The sequence below is a fragment of the Magnolia sinica genome, chromosome 7 (genome assembly GCF_029962835.1).
Source record: "Magnolia sinica isolate HGM2019 chromosome 7, MsV1, whole genome shotgun sequence".
Taxonomy (NCBI): Eukaryota; Viridiplantae; Streptophyta; class Magnoliopsida; order Magnoliales; family Magnoliaceae; genus Magnolia; species Magnolia sinica.
In genome coordinates this window covers 28,185,087-28,200,169 of record NC_080579.1, presented here as the reverse complement: position 1 = coordinate 28,200,169, position 15,083 = coordinate 28,185,087, and the positions used below count along the sequence as shown (strand labels likewise).

At 35.5% G+C, this 15,083-nt stretch overlaps 2 long non-coding RNA genes across 2 annotated transcripts in view; one reads left to right on the top strand and one right to left on the bottom strand.

Annotated features, from left to right (window-relative positions):
* The first annotated feature begins 4,019 nt into the window (after positions 1 to 4,019).
* LOC131252036 (uncharacterized) lies at positions 4,020 to 5,226 on the top strand. The gene is made up of 3 exons (XR_009174116.1): positions 4,020 to 4,169; positions 4,490 to 4,619; positions 4,853 to 5,226. It is a non-coding gene; the product is annotated as an uncharacterized LOC131252036 (long non-coding RNA).
* Positions 5,227 to 7,978: 2,752 nt separating this feature from the next.
* The window catches only part of LOC131252035 (uncharacterized), a 43,541-nt gene continuing 36,436 nt past the window's right edge, over positions 7,979 to 15,083 (bottom strand). Inside the window, exon 3 of the long non-coding RNA XR_009174115.1 lies at positions 7,979 to 8,056. This is a non-coding gene — a long non-coding RNA (uncharacterized LOC131252035). The remainder of the gene's footprint in view (positions 8,057 to 15,083) is intronic.

Genomic DNA, 15,083 nt, shown 5'->3' with positions numbered 1-15,083 from the left:
GATTTTTATCAAAGAAGAGACATGCCATCTATTGGAACGATTTAAGGATGTAACTGATGCCGATGCAGGACCTAATCTCACCTCATTAGCAATTGTTGATGAGTTGATATTTAATGAACCTGAAGACATCAATGTTGTAGTCAAGAAAATAAAGAAAAAAAAGTGACCAAGGTGAATCTCTTGAATTGTTTATATTTACTAAGCATGTAATAATATGATATTTATTGGAGGAAATCCAATCAAGGTATGGATAATGTAGTGAATTGTTTGTACTTTATCTGTTATCCAAATTATTGTATTAATCATTAGTGTTTTTATTTTATTTTATTTTAAACAGGCACATGGATTCACAACAAGAGCATTGGGTGTGCACTTGACTGAGACTACAGATGCAAGCAAGACCAAAGGTAATATGATAGTTCTCCTGAATTAGATATGTAAATTTCAATATTCTTATATATTGACAGTAATCAACGATGTATATATATAACTGTTATTCTTTTTATGTTGTTGTGTCAGCTTCTTCTTCTTCATCTAGAAAGAGAGGTCCTACTAGGGGTGCTTTTTTACATGAGTAACCTGATAGGAAAAAAGTCCTAAAGACGAATGAATTCGGGCAACCGAATGAGGATTGTCTTGAACAAAAGCAATTTACATCGCATATCGGTATCCTCACCCATACTCATATCCCGATCATATACCAGGACTTTCGCCAGGTGCCTCATGCACACATTCAAATGGTCATAGAGTCATTGTCACAGGCTTATGAGTTTGAGGGTCAAAGTTGGGATGCGAGTCTTACATACGTAACAAAACACATCAAGGAAACATGGCAAAATTATAAGAAAAGGTTGACTGCAAAATATATTAAAGGCAAGGATCCTGCAGTTGTGAGAGATAGTCCTGCCCCCCCCAGGCATCCTTATGGAGGATTGGTTAGTCTTCGTGAATCAACATGGCACTGAGGAATTCAAGAGAGCAAGCGAAAGGAATAAAATCAATCGGTCCAAGCTAAAAGGACCTGTGTGTCTTGGGAGGAACAGCATGACTGTTCTTCGCCATCAGATGGTATGTATTATTTATTTATAAATATAGGTATTATAGTTTAATATTGAATTTACTTTTGAATTATCACTCATCTAACTCCATTAATATGTAATGTGCCAAAGGCGAAGGAGAAAAATCTTACCTCTGATGTCGAGATAGGTAGATGTAATGTATACTTAAGAGCCCATACAAGCAAGGACAAAGTTGTCCAGTATCCTGACCTTGTTACAAGTACATCCCCTTCTACCACTAACTAGTACCTTTATGAGATGCCAATGTATAACTTTGAATTATTTTACATTCATTTGTATTTTGTCGCAGGAAAAATTAGATGAGCTTTATTCTAGCAATCCTTCTTCTAAGATTACCGGCGTTGACGATGCCCTTACACAGTTAATAATAAAATTTAAAAATTATAGTGAGATTCATGGTAATTATGAATTTTCTAATAACTTGATTTGCAATGTTTTACAGTTGGTTGGTTCTGATAGTAGAGGGCGAATGCGGGGTCTAGGTTGCTCAATAACTAAGACAGGACTGAAGATGTCAGCCCCTGCCCGTTCAAAGGTAGAGAATTTGATAAAAGAAAAAGATGGCCTAGTGCAGGAGATATTTGATATAAAGAAATCATTGGCTAAGATGGAGGCCTGGATGGAGTTGCAGCAACAAGGACAATCTACTCAAAACCTCTCATCACCAACAATTGCTAAATCTGCTCATGCATCGTCGGTATGCAAGTGTAAATTTGCTACAGTATTGAACTTACAATTATTTTATAAACGATAACAATACTAATGCCATTTTATATGTGTACATGTAGCCAGATGTTATATATATTGGTAGGAGATGCGACTTGCTTGGTGGGGAAATCATGATGTAGTTGCTCGTGGTCAAGTACACGAAGTTAATCCAAATGCAGTTGTTCATTGCGAACCATTGGAGGAGGGAGCTTTTGTTGTTACCCTGATTGAGATTATACATCCTGACACTCATTTGTGGAAAGAAGATGGGTTCACATCTACACTTGGAGAGGCCAGTCCAGGATCACTTGTGCAATGGGGGAAGGAATCTTTGAGATTTCGATAATTTGAACAAATTTGGTACTCTATAATTGAACTTGGTGTGGATGTTTTTTTTAGTTACTTGATATGATGTTTCGCTTGTTTTTTTTGGTTAATTTTGAACTAATGTGGCACTTTAGTTACTTTATATTGATGAACTCAGAACTTAGTTTGATTTTTAGTTACTTTATATTGATGTTTCGCTTGTTTTTTTTTTTGGTTACTTTATATGTTGTTTGGTTTGGTTTTTGTAATTTTGAATGAATTTTATACTCTATATTTAAACATATTAGACTCCATTTGGTCGTCACAAACCAAATGGAGCCTAAGCCCCTTTTTAACTCCGCCAATGCAACTCCTTACATTCTGGTCCCAAGCCCGGGTAAAGGAGGAGGGAGAATGGGCATCAAGGTGAGTTGTGTACTTTTCTTTCATTTTCTGATTATCTATTTATTCTATGTCAATCTTCATGGTTCATTATTCATTGAAACCTAATTATCTATTTATTTGTTATTGTTTTTCAAGATGCTGAGAATGTTATCAATGACTTGACTGGTAAGGCATCTAGGGTTTGCAAATTTTGGGTTTGTCAGAATGCTTGTATATGGTATTTTTCTTTGATTTTACTATGCTCCTGTCAGGTAAATGGCTCGAAAATAGACAAATAAGATGTAATTGGGCTGCTAAAGGAGCTGGCTTTGCTGAGGAAAAACCCCAAAGTGAAAATGAAAATCAAAACATGGTGGTCCTGACAAATGGTAGTTCAGGTAGTATGGGTACGGTATCCTCCATCTTCTCCTTTCTATTGAAAGTTAGGGCCATTATTTCAATGCCAATGACAAATGACAATGGAATAGACCATTTGGTGGACTTACCAAACCGTCAATTCCACTGGTATCGATTTGACTCTGTACTGAATGATGTTTAAAATGATGGAATTCTTGTTCATCATTCATGCATGGGGTTTTTGTTCTAGAGATCATAGCTTTTATGCATTTGATGATTAAATAGAACTTCTCTTATTTTCCTTCTTCCTTTCATAAAGGTTCCAGCCACGTTTGGAGACCATGCTGCCAGCTGAAATTGACCTCCAACTGGGCCATGAAGAGAGCTGTAGCAGGCCTTTAAATGGGCTTCAATCCAAGCTATAAACAGGCCTCAACCTTAGGCTGAAACCAAGCCTTCTTCAGGCCATACAAGGGAGCTGAAAATCATCCTTCAGCCAGCCCCAAATCTAAGTCTAAATACCTCCCAGATAGGCCGTAAAGATGCTGAAAATCGGCCCGCAGTCGGACCTTCTGCTGGCCATGAAATGTACAGAGATATGGGCTGAGTGTAACCTAGTTGAGAAAGTGTTTTGAGCCAGAAATAAGGCCTTCAATCAGACCGCGTAGAGGGCTGAGAAACGCATTTCAGATGCCTAGCAGTCAGGCCGAACATGGCTCACGGTTAGGCCATGAAACCTGGATCCAAACGGCCTCCATCTAGGCCGTGCTGCGTGCTAAAAACAAGCTCCAGATGGGTCCGATTTGAGATGAAATCAGGCCCTGACTGGGCCTTGATCTGCACTAGAATCTGGCCTCAAACAGGCCCTTGGTACCAACCTTATAGCTAGGCTTTTTATGGGCAACAAATCAGTCCAGGCCAGACCTCAATTAGGCCTTCCATCTGGGCTGAAACCAGCAAAAAAATCATGCAGTGGACCTGTGTCCAGCCCCTGCACTATACATTACAAATTGCGTGTTTGATATTTTCTTATATTTCATGGTAAACAATTTTGAGCAGTTCTGCATTAAATTCACAAATGAGAAGCTGCAACAACATTTTAACCAGGTTAGCTTACTCCATAACAAGTTGTTGCCTCTATCTTGGAAACCTCTGATATCTTGATTTTTTCTACCTACACAGAGATTGATGTCAGATGTGGAGAACATGGCATCTTGGCCTCAACCGCATTTATGGCAGAGGTCGTGCCCAACTGACAGTGATAATCTGAATGAACAAGAGGAGTTGACAGTTGAAGGGGGGCACAATTCGCGTGTCTAGCATATATTCTCAAGGGTGAGTATGCTTATTTCATATGCTTGCTGTTATTTCAACTTTCAAAGTTTGTTTTAGCTCCTCACGAAGGTATTTCATAATGACCACTGTCATTACCTTTACAATACGGACTGTAAAGCTGTTAAAACCTTGCATCTACCCTGTAATAGACTGTTATGGCATTACGGGGAGTAATGGCAGTTACGGGTCATTTTTTCCATAATAGTCACCAAGTCATTATTTGGACTTGTTTTCTGATTTTAATCTGTAGTGTGCTGAGTCTTTCATTGGTATTACATACGAATTATAAGCTGATTACCATATGTGTTGGTGTAAAATAGGTTGTTGAATTCTCTAACACAGGCATTGCAAAGCTCTGGCGTAGATCTGTCACAAGCCAGCATTTCGGTGTAGATTGATCTCGACAAGCGAGCAAATAACAGGCCATCAACCACAACATCTAGTGTTATGGTAGTTTTGGCCATTTCTAAATTCAAGCGTTTCTGTTAGTTGGGTGTCAAGGGCCTTATCATCATGCAATATTCCTAGATGTGTGGCCCTAGAAATCTCCCACATTGTAAAATCCCAACCCTAGATATTTGGCCTTAATTCCCATATAGAATACAAACTGTTGCTGTATTTATTTATTTTCCTCTTGAACACCAAAGAAGAGAAAATAGATTGATGAGTTTTGGAACTTGTAGGATCATGAAGACCCCTCATCAAGCAACCGTGCAATGGCCCACTCGAGGGTGGCTAGCAGTGGGGAGGACTCACATCAACAAGCTCAGAAGAGGCTGAGGACAGCTAACAACTAAGCTAGTATTTGCAATCCTCTTCTTCCTTCATTTTTATTTAATTTATTTGTTTTTGGGTAAGATGGCCTGGTTGATACACTATAAGTTCGGTGTACATGCTTTGCTTTGACAGTTTGGGGGGACGACAGGATGTCTCACAAACCCTTAGGTATCTATTCTTTTATTCGTGACATTTCTCAGGTATAGGCTTCATGAGAATTTGAGAAGCTACTTTTCTTTCAAGGCTTCCATTCATATGAGAGAAATTTCTTTCTTTTTCTTATGTTTCTTTGTTGTGTTCTCTTTGCTTTTGTTACAGAAGTTCATGGAGAAGGACGCAGTCATTCAAGAGCATGCTTCCCTGGAAAATCAATGAAATAGTATGATTCAACACCTAATTGATGTTTGGTTTTGCATTCAAGAGCACACACTTCTTTGCTTTCTTTTCCATGACAATGAAATAGTATGATTCAACACTTAATTGATGTTTGGTTTTGCATTTTTTTTTAAAGAGGAAGGTTAATGGACATGCATCTCAGTTAATCTGATTGATTGCTTTCAGCCTTAAGAAGAGGGTCAACAAAAAAGTTATGGCAATGTTCGAGAAAGATGAAGATAAATACAATGACAAATTATCCAAGAAAAACATCATTGAGGTATATTGTTGTATTTCTTAGCCTATAAAGGATCTCATCTTCTTCTTTTTTTTAAATTGAATTTGTTTATGTCTGAAGTTGTTTGTTTACTGTATTCTTCTCTTCTTAGAATGATAAGTCAAAAATCAAGAAGGTGATTGAAGAGCTTGACGAAAAGAAGAAGGAAACACTAAAAGTTACTTGGGTTAAAGTGAACAAGTGAGTCAACACTTCTCTGCTCTCAATGTTCCAGTTCATAATTATAGTATCCGGCTTCCTTGGTTCCCTGGATCAGATGAATTCAGTGGATCCTGGGGACAGGCCGTGTTTATGTATTTGCTCGAAATTAATGGAGCAGACCCGGATGTGCGTCGGAGCTATCCGGATGAGCGGGGGTCCCTGGAAGGTGGGAACCGTTGTTATGACCATGATGAAGCTGTCCATTTCTTATAGACAGCATTGGAGGGGCCTGGCTATTTGGACAGGCCATGTTTATGTATTTATTTAAAATTGATGGAGCAAACCCGGATGTACGTCGGAGCTATCCGGATGTTGAGTGGGGGTCCCTGAAAGATGGGAACCGCTGTAATGACCATGATGAAGGTGTCCATTTCCTATGGACAGCATTGAAAGGGCCTGACCAATTGGAGCAGGCCATGTTTATATCTGTATTTGCAGGGACCACACTCTTAACCTATAACCTAAACCTATTCTCAAATCCCAAAACCTATAACTACAACCTAAACCTATAAACTATAACCTAAACACAATTCTCTAAACTTTAACCTACAACCTAACCTAAACCTATACTTATAACCTAAACCTATTCTCAAATCCCAAAACCTATAACCTAAACCTTAACCTAAACCTAAAACCTAAAACCTATAACCTATAACCTAAACTCAATTCCTTAAACCTTAACCTACAACCTAACCTAAACCTATACTTATAACCTAAACCTATTCCCAAATCCCAAAACCTATAAGCTAAACCTAAACCTTAACCTAAACCTAAACCTATAACCTTAACCTAAACTATAACCTATAACCTATAACATATAACCTAAACCTAAAACCTAAACCTAAACCTATAACCTAAAACCTAAAACCAAAACCTAAACCTAAAACCTAAATGTATTCTCAAATCCCGAAACCTAAACCTACACCTAATCATAATCTCAACTCCCTAACCAAAACCTAAACCTAAACTTGAAAACCCAATCCTAAACCCGATCCTGAACCGGAACCCGATTTCCTAAACCTAAACATTAACCTATTCTCAAATCCTAAAAGCTATAACATATAACCAAAACCTAAACCTTAACCTAAACCTATAACCTATAACCTAAACCTAAACCTAAACCTAAAACCTAAATGTATTCTCAAATCCTTAAACTTAAACCTACACCAAATCCTAATCTCAACTCCTTAACCTAAACCTAAACTGGAAAACCCAAACTAGCCCATTCTCAAACCCGAACCCGATTTCCTAAACCTAAACCTTAACCTATTCTCAATTCTCTAAAGCTTTAACCTATAACCTATAACCTAAACCTAAACCTTAACCTAAACCTAAACCTATAACCTTAACCTAAACTAAAACCTATAAACTAAACCTTAACCTATAACCTATAACTTAACCTTAACCTGAACCTAAACCTATAACCTAAAACCTAAACTTAAACATAAAACCTAAATGTATTCTCAAATCCCAAAACCTAAACCTACACCTAATCATAATCTCAACTCCCTAACCTAAACCTAAACCTAAACCTAAACTTGAAACCTAAACCTAAACCGATCCCGAACCCGAACCCGATTTCCTAAACCTAAACCTTAACCTATTCTCAATTCCCTAAAGCTATAACATATAACCGAAACCTAAACCTAAAACCTAAATGTATTCTCAAATCCTTAAACCTAAACCTACACCTAATCTTAATCTCAATCCCTAACCTAAACCTATAACCTATAACATATAACCTAACCTTAACCTAAACCTAAAACCTAAACCTAAACCTATAACCTAAAAACTAAACCTAAACCTAAAACCTAAATGTATTCTCAAATCCCTAAACCTAAACCTACACCCAATCGTAATCTCAACTCCCTAACCTAAACCTAAACCTAAGCTTGAAAACCCAATCCTAAACCCGATCCCGAACCCGAACCCGATTTCCTAAACCTAAACCTCAACCTATTCTCAATTCTCTAAAGCTTTAACCTATAACCTATAACATGTAACCTAAACCTAAACCTTAACCTAAACCTAAACCTATAACCTTAACCTAAACTAAAACCTAAAACCTAAACCTTAACCTATAACCTATAACTTATAACCTAACCTTGACCTAAACCTAAAATCTAAACCTAAACCTATAACCTAAACCTAAACCTATAACCTAAATGTATTCTCAAATCCCTAAACCTAAACCTACACCAAATCCTAATCTCAACTCCCTAACCTAAACCTAAACCTAAACTTGAAAACCCAAACCTAAACCCGATCTCGAACCCGAACCCGATTTCCTAAACTTAAACCTTAACCTATTCTCAATTCCCTAAAGCTATAACATATAACCTAAACCTAAACCTTAACCTAAACCTTAACCTAAACCTAAACCTAAACCTAAAACCTAAATGTATTCTCAAATCCTTAAACCTAAACCTACACCTAATCTTAATCTCAACTCCCTAACCTAAACCTATAACCTATAACATATAACCTAACCTTAACCTAAACCTAAAACCTAAATGTATTCTCAAATCCCTAAACCTAAAACTACACCCAATCGTAATCTCAACTCCCTAACCTAAACCTAAACCCGATCCCGAACCCGAACCCGATTTCCTAAACCTAAACCTTAACCTATTCTCAATTCTCTAAAGCTTTAACCTATAACCTATAACCTAAACCTAAACCTTAACCTAAACCTAAACCTATAACCTTAACCTAAACTAAAACCTACAACCTAAACCTTAACCTATAACCTATAACCTATAACCTAACCTTAACCTAAACCTAAAACCTAAACCTAAACCTATAACCTAAAACCTAAACCTAAACCTATAACCTAAATGTATTCTCAAATCCCTAAACCTAAACCTACACATAATCCTAATCTCAACTCCCTAACCTAAACCTAAACCAAAACCTAAACTTGAAAACCCAAACTTAAACCCGGTCTCGAACCCAAACCCGATTTCCTAAACCTAAACCTTAACCTATTCTCGATTCCCTAAAGCTATAACATATAACCTAAACCTAAACCTTAACCTAAACCTAAAACCTAAATGTATTCTCAAATCCTTAAACCTAAACCTACACCTAATCCTAAGCTCAACTCCTTAACCTAAACGTAAACTTGAAAACCCAAACTAAACCCGATCTCAAACCCGAACCCGATTTCCTAAACCTAAACCTTAACCTATTCTCAAATCCCTAAAGCTTTAACCTATAACCTAAACCTAAACCTTAACCTAAACCTAAACCTATAACCTTAACCTAAATTATAACCTATAACCTATAACATATAACCTAACCTTCACCTAAACCTAAAACCTAAACCTAAACCTGAAACCTAAAACTTAAACCTAAACCTAAAACCCAAATGTATTCTCAAATCCCTAAACCTAAACCTACACCTAATCATAATCTCAACTCCCTAACCTAAACCTAAACCTAAACTTGAAAACCCAATCCTAAACCCGATCCCGAACCCGAACCCGATTTCCTAAACCTAAACATTAACCTATTCTCAAATCCTTAAAGCTATAACATATAACCTAAACCTAGCCCTTAACCTTTTTTTTTTTTTTTTTTTTTTTTTTTTTTTTTTTAAAAAAAAAAAAAAAAAAAAAAAAAAAAAAAAAAAAAAAAAAAAAAAAAAAAAAAAAAAACCTAACTTAAAAAAAACTCTTCCCAACCAACCATTCCTAAACCTAAACTTACATAATCCCAAATAAACACCGAACCAACCAAACCAAGATTTCAACTAAACCTAAACTAACCATTACTCAATCCTACTAACTAAACTATAACATATAACCTAACTTAAATATAAACAAAACAAAACAAACCAAAACAAACAAAAAAACCTAAATTATTCTCAAATCCTAAACCTAAACCTACACCAATCTAACTCAACTCCTAACCTAAACCTAAACTATAAAACCAGTTGCCCGATCCAACCCGAACCCGATTTCCTAAACCTAAACCTAACTTATCTTTCCTAAAGCTTTAACCTATAACCTATAACATTAACCTAACCTAAACCTTAACCTAAACCTAAACCTATACCTTAACCTAAACTAAACCTAAACCTAAACCTTAACCTATAACCTATATAACCTAACCTACCTAAACCTAAACTAACTAACCTAAACCTAAACTAAACCTAAACCTAAATGTATTCTCAAATCCCAAACCTAAACCTACACAATCTATCTCAACTCCCTAACTTAAACCTAAACTTAATCTTGAAAACCCAAACCTAAACCCGATTCCGAACCCAAACCCGATTTCCTAAACCTAAACCTTAACCTATTCTCAATTCCCTAAAGCTATAACATATAACCTAAACCTAAACCTTAACCTAAACCTAAAACCTAAATGTATTCTCAAATCCTTAAACCTAAACCTACACCTAATCCTAAGCTCAACTCCTTAACCTAAACGTAAACTTGAAAACCCAAACTAAACCCGATCTCAAACCCGAACACGATTTCCTAAACCTAAACATTAACCTATTCTCAAATCCCTAAAGCTTTAACCTATAACCTAAACCTGAACCTAAACCTAAACCTAAACTTATAACCTTAACCTAAACTATAACCTATAACCTATAACATATAACCTAACCTTCACCTAAACCTAAAACCTAAACCTAAACCTAAAACCTAAAACTTAAACCTAAACCTAAAACCCAAATGTATTCTCAAATCCCTAAACCTAAACCTACACCTAATCATAATCTCAACTCCCTAACCTAAACCTAAACCTAAACTTGAAAACCCAATCCTAAACCTGATCCCGAACCCGGACCCGATTTCCTAAACCTAAACATTAACCTATTCTCAAATCCTTAAAGCTATAACATATAACCTAAACCTAACCCTTAACCTAAACCTATAACCTATAACCTAAACCTAAACCTAAAACCTAAATATATTCTCAAATCCTTAAACCTAAACCTACACCAAATCCTAATCTCAACTCCTTAACCTAAACCTAAACTGGAAAACCCAAACTAAACCCGTTCTCAAACCCGAACCCGATTTCCTAAACCTAAACCTTAACCTATTCTCAATTCTCTAAAGCTTTAACCTATAACCTATAACCTATAACCTAAACCTAAACTTTAACCTAAACCTAAACCTATCACCTTAACCTAAACTAAAACCTATAACCTAAACCTTAACCTATAAGCTATAACCTATAGCCTATAACCTAACGTTAACCTAAACTTAAAATCTAAACCTAAACCGATAACCCAAAACCTAAACCTAAACCTATAACCTAAATGTATTCTCAAATCCCTAAACCTAAACCTACACCTAATCCTAATCTCAACTCCCTAACCAAAACCTAAACCTAAACTTGAAAACCCAAACCTAAACCCGATCCCGAACCTGAACCTGATTTCCTAAACCTAAATCTTAACCGATTCTCAATTCTCTAAAGCTATAACATATAACCTAAACCTAAACCTTAACCTAAACCTAAACCAAAACCTAAAACCTAAATGTATTCTCAAATCCTTAAACCTAAACCTACACCTAATCCTAAGCTCAACTCTTTAACCTAAACCTAAACTTGAAAACCTAAACTAAACCCGATCTCAAACCCGAACCCGATTTCCTAAACCTAAACCTTAACTTATTCTCAAATCCCTAAAGCTTTAACCTATAACCTATAACATATAACCTAAGCCTAAACCTTAACCTAAACCTAAACCTATTACCTTAACCTAAACTATAACCTATAACCTAAACCTTAACCTATAACCTATTACCTAACCTTAACCTAAACCTAAACCTATAACCTAAAACCTAAACTTAAACCTAAAACCTAAATGTATTCTCAAATCCCAAAACCTAAACCTACACGTAATCTTGATCTCAACTCCCTAACCTAAACCTAAACCTAAACTTGAAAACCCAAACCTAAACCCGATCCTGAACCCGAACCCGATTTCCTAAACTTAAACCTTAACCTATTCTCAATTCCTTAAAGCCATAACATATAACCTATAACATATAACTTAAACCTAAACCTTAACCTAAACCTATAACCTAAACCTAAACCTAAACCTAAACCAAAAACCTAAATGTATTCTCAAATCTTTTAGCCTAAACCTACACCTAATCCTAATCTCAACTCCTTGACCTAAACCTAAACTTAAAAACCCAAACTAAACCCGATCGCAAACCCGAACCCAATTTCCTAAACCTAAACCTTAACCTATTCTCAATTCCCTAAAGCTTTAACCTATAACTTATAACCTATAACCTATAACCTATAACCTAAACCTAAACCTTAACCTTAACCTAAACCTAAACCTAAACCTATAACCTTAACCTAAACTGAAACCTATAAACTAAACCTTAACTTATAACCTATAACCTGTAACCTAACCTTAACCTAAACCTAAAACCTAAACCTAAACCTATAACCTATAACCTAAACCTAAACCTAAAACCTAAATGTATTCTCAAATCCTTAAACCTAAACCTACACCTAATCCTAAGCTCAACTCCTTAACCTAAACGTAAACTTGAAAACCCAAACTAAACCCGATCTCAAACCCGAACACGATTTCCTAAACCTAAACATTAACCTATTCTCAAATCCCTAAAGCTTTAACCTATAACCTAAACCTGAACCTAAACCTAAACCTAAACCTATAACCTTAACCTATAACATTAACCTAACTCACCTAAACCTAAAACCTAAACCTAAACCTAAACCTAAAACTAAACCTAAACCTAAAACCTTAAACCTAAACCTAAACCTACACCTAATCATAATCTCAACTCCCTACCTAAACCTAAACCTAAACTGAAAACCCAAACTAAACCCGTCCAAACCCGAACCCGATTTTCCTAAACCTAAACCTTAACCTATTCTCAAATCTCTAAAGCTTAACCTATAACCTATAACCTAAACCTAAACCTTAACCTAAACCTAAACCTAAACCTTAAACCTAAATACTATTCTCAAATCCTTAAACCTAAACCTATAACCTAATAACCCTTAACCTAAACCTAAACCGTATAACCTAAACTAAACCTCTAAACCTAAACCTATATTCTCAAACCTAAACCTAAACCTATTCAAAATAACTAATCTTAACTCTATAACCTAAACCTAAACCTAAACTAACCTAAACCTAAACCTCAACCTTACCTAAACCTAAAACCTATAACCTAAACTTAACCTATAACCTATAACCTAAACCTAACGTTAACCTAAACTTAAATCTAACCTAACCGATAACTCAAAACCTAAACCTAAACCTTAACCTATTACTCAAATCCCTAAACCTATAACCTAACCTAATCCTAAACCTAAACCAATAACCTAAACCTAAACCTAAAACCTAAACCTAAATGTATTCTCAAATCCTTTAAACTTAAACTACACCTAATCCTAATTCTCTAAACCTATAACCTAAACCTAAACTTGAAAACCCAAACTAAACCCGATCCAAACCGAACCTGATTTCCTAAACCTAAACCTTAACCTATTCTCAATCCTAACTAAACTTTAACCTAAACCTAAACCTTAATAACCTAAACCTAAACCTTAAACCTAAATTTCCTAAACCTAAACCTTAACCTGTTCTCAAATCCCTAAAGCTTTAACCTATAACCTATAACCTATAACCTAAGTCTAAACCTTAACCTAAACCTAAACCTATAACCTAAAACCTAAACTTAAACCTAAAACCTAAATGTATTCTCAAATCCCAAAACCTAAACCTACATGTAATCTTGATCTCAACTCCCTAACCTAAACCTAAACTTAAACTTGAAAACCCAAACCTAAACCCGATCCTGAACCCGAACCCGATTTTCTAAACTTAAACCTTAACCTATTCTCAATTCCTTAAAGCCATAACATATAACCTATAACATATAACTTAAACCTAAACCTTAACCTAAACCTATAACCTAAACCTAAACCTAAACCTAAACCTAAAACCTAAATGTATTCTCAAATCCTTTAGCCTAAACCTACACCTAATCCTAATCTCAACTCCTTGACCTAAACCTAAACTTAAAAACCCAACCTAAACCCGATCTCAAACCCGAACCCAATTTCCTAAACCTAAACCTTAACCTATTCTCAATTCCCTAAAGCTTTAACCTATAACTTATAACCTATAACCTATAACCTATAACCTAAACCTAAACCTTAACCTTAACCTAAACCTCAACCTAAACCTATAACCTTAACCTAAACTAAAACCTATAAACTAAACCTTAACTTATAACCTATAACCTGTAACCTAACCTTAACCTAAACCTAAACCTATAACCTATAACCTAAACCTAAACCTAAAACCTAAATGTATTCTCAAATCCCTAAACCTAAACCTACACCTAATCCTAATCTCAACTCCCTAACCTAAACCTAAAGATTAACTTGAAAACCCAAACTAAACCCGATCTCAAACCCGAACCTGATTTCCTAAACCTAAACCTTAACCTATTCTCAATTCCCTAAAGCTAAAACCTATAACCTAAACCTATAACCTTAACCTAAACCTAAAACCTAAATGTATTCTCAAATCCTTAAACCTAAACCTACACCTAATCCTAAGCTCAACTCCTTAACCTAAACCTAAACTTGAAAACCCAAACTAAACCCGAACTCGATTTCCTAAGTGTTTTTTTTCTCCATATATAAGTGTTTTATTTCTCCATATATAAGTGTTTTTTTTTTATCTTTCTTCCTTTTGAGATGTGTACAAAGGCATGCTTGATTGATTGTGTCTACAAATGTTGTTTTATACAGGCTGACAAACTAAAGAAGTCAATGGAGGATGGAAGTGATCTTGTGTCAAAGACCATAAAAGTTACATATGCAGTTTCAAGGAAAGAAGAAGCTCTATCTTCTACATTTGCTGAAATTGACCGTCTGAAGGAAGAAAATTCTGTAAAAATGTGAGCATTATTGAATGCATATAGAGGGAGTTTACTGTGTTGGAGTGTATTTGTTTCTTGTACATGAGGGCACGCCTTACTTGTAATTCTTATGATAGGTTGAGCAAAGTGAAGTATTGTTTATTTAGAAATGTGAATGTAGGATGCATTATATGATTTGATTGCTATTTGTAATAAACGCATCGTTTCATTTTTTTCTGTTTGCATTTTATGTACTATTTCTTTCAGCATTAAGCTTAGATGAGTTATCAATGATAGCAGGTTCTTGCAATGGAAACAGGTCGTATTATGACATTTAAAAAAAAAAAAATAGGTAGAAATATAATCTGTAGC